The following is a 2,093-nucleotide window of genomic DNA, read 5'->3' as shown; positions in this document are numbered from 1 at the left end:
GGGGGGGTAGTCTTTCACAAGGACGACCTGAGATTCCTCAAGGGTGAACGTTTCTCTGTAGTAATTCAACGTGATTTCCCAATTACTTGCGTTTCCCTCTGCCTCCCTTTTTCAAAACATATTACACACACTTCACCTGATCTCCCTCCAAGGAAAATCACTGCATTCAGACATGAGTTGATAATATCAGTTTCTCCTCATTGTGGAGGAGGCTTTGGGAGGCTTCTGTCTATGTTTTGCTGCTCACTGGGGGCTGTACAGTGACTGTCTGGCCCATTCATGTCACACTGCAAATTTCCAGTGGAGGATGAGCCGGTTAAAGAGCAGATTCATGAAGCTTGAAGCCATATTTCACCTGGAATGATCAACTCATTGTAAGGTGCAGCCTACCATCTGCTATAGTATGAGCACTCTGTCAGCATGAGCGGTGTGCACTGATCAAGGTCAATGATGTTGAAAATATGACCTTGGATAAATATAAGGTCCCTGCCACTGCAGTTCTCACGCTGATTCACAGACAGTTGTTTTAACAAGAGGTGTGGGCTAGATTACTTTGCAGATGAATATGTGAGATAAACTGCGCAGAGGGAGATTTAGATAAAAGGTGTGAACACCTGGGGTCTCTGAAGACAGCCAGAGCCGTTGATGTCAGCTGTTTATAAACTCCCATGGTGGAATGTGTGCGAACATTAAAAAAATCGACTATTAAGGATTTATATATTTGTTTCTATCAAACGGATGTATTAAAAAACCTCTGGATATTGAATTTATTTTGAATTTGAAAATGGCTCCTGTACACCTGCATCTGAAATTTCTTTGTTTGACCCCAGTATGCTAATAAACAGATGGTGATCTAATTGCGGTTTATATAACCTTGAACAAGAAACATTTCATGCCTCTGAAACTAAATTAAATCAGTGGAGACTGTCCTGCACCTCCATCCAGCCCAGAAGCGTTTATTTTCCATTCTAATCTTGACTGTGTATTTTTCTTTGTGGCATCAGTGTCAATATCATTGTGATTTAATTTTCCTCCAGTTTTACCTCTCCATATTGTTTTATGTTTGAAGCAATAGTTTTAGTATCTGTCCAGCAATTATACTGCTACAGTAGCTGGCTAGCTTAGTTTGGCATAAAGACTGAAAACAAGGGGGAACAGCTAGCCTGGCTCTGTCCAGCAATTAGAAAATCTGCCTAGCAACACATCTAAAGCTCACTCATTAACATGTGACACCTGATTCTTTTGTTTGTTTGTTTTTTTATCTGTACAAAAAACTGTAAAAACAACAGATTGCGGTTTACAGGAGGCATGTAATGATATATTTCTTGGCTGGAAGCAGTAACTCTTGCCTTGCAACTTCAAGACTACAATACTATACAGATATAAGATAAAACTGCACCTTGTCATTTTTGCACTTTGAGAGAGTGATTTAACATTGGTGAGCTAATTTGCTGGTAGGAGGATTTAATTACCTTTGGCTTTCCCTGTTTCAAATCTTTAAGCTAAGCTAACCGGCTGTTGGCTGTAGCTCCATACAGACATGAGAGTGGTATGTATTTCTTCATCTCACTCGCAACAAAAAAGCAAATATACACATTTGCTGTGCATCAATCCAAAGTTTCATGTCTGGGTGGAACAAAGAAATGTGATTAAAGGGACTGTAAGTACTCAGGTCTTGGGAGGAAAAGACAGTGGAGCGTACTGATTTTGTGTGATCGATCCCAGATTGCACTAAACACCTCATGGTCCCTCTTGATAGATTTTAGCAGTTTTTTTTACATATTTGTCGCCCTCCTCAACCCACCCACCACCCTCTGCATCAACATATTTTTTCTGTAGCCCACCTTTTCCTTCCACTGCATCACACATTTTACAGCACACCAAGGACCCCCCACCCCAACTGTGAACCTACACCCACCTCTTTTTTTGACAAACACAAAAACACAGTGAATTGCCCTTGCTACTGATCTAAATCCCTTGTGAAAATAATCACACACAAATGCAAAGCTAGCCAGTGATTAGGAGCATCTGCCAAACACCCACATACCATATGTCTGTGTCATTCAGCCAAGGGAAAATACAGAAAAAAATCT

The sequence above is a fragment of the Seriola lalandi genome, unplaced genomic scaffold (genome assembly GCF_002814215.2).
Source record: "Seriola lalandi dorsalis isolate HSWRI2012SDOR001 ecotype SW California unplaced genomic scaffold, Sedor1 jcf7180002054692, whole genome shotgun sequence".
NCBI classification, from domain to species: Eukaryota; Metazoa; Chordata; class Actinopteri; order Carangiformes; family Carangidae; genus Seriola; species Seriola lalandi.
The sequence above is the reverse complement of the archived record's forward strand: the minus strand, read 5'-3'. Positions refer to the sequence as shown.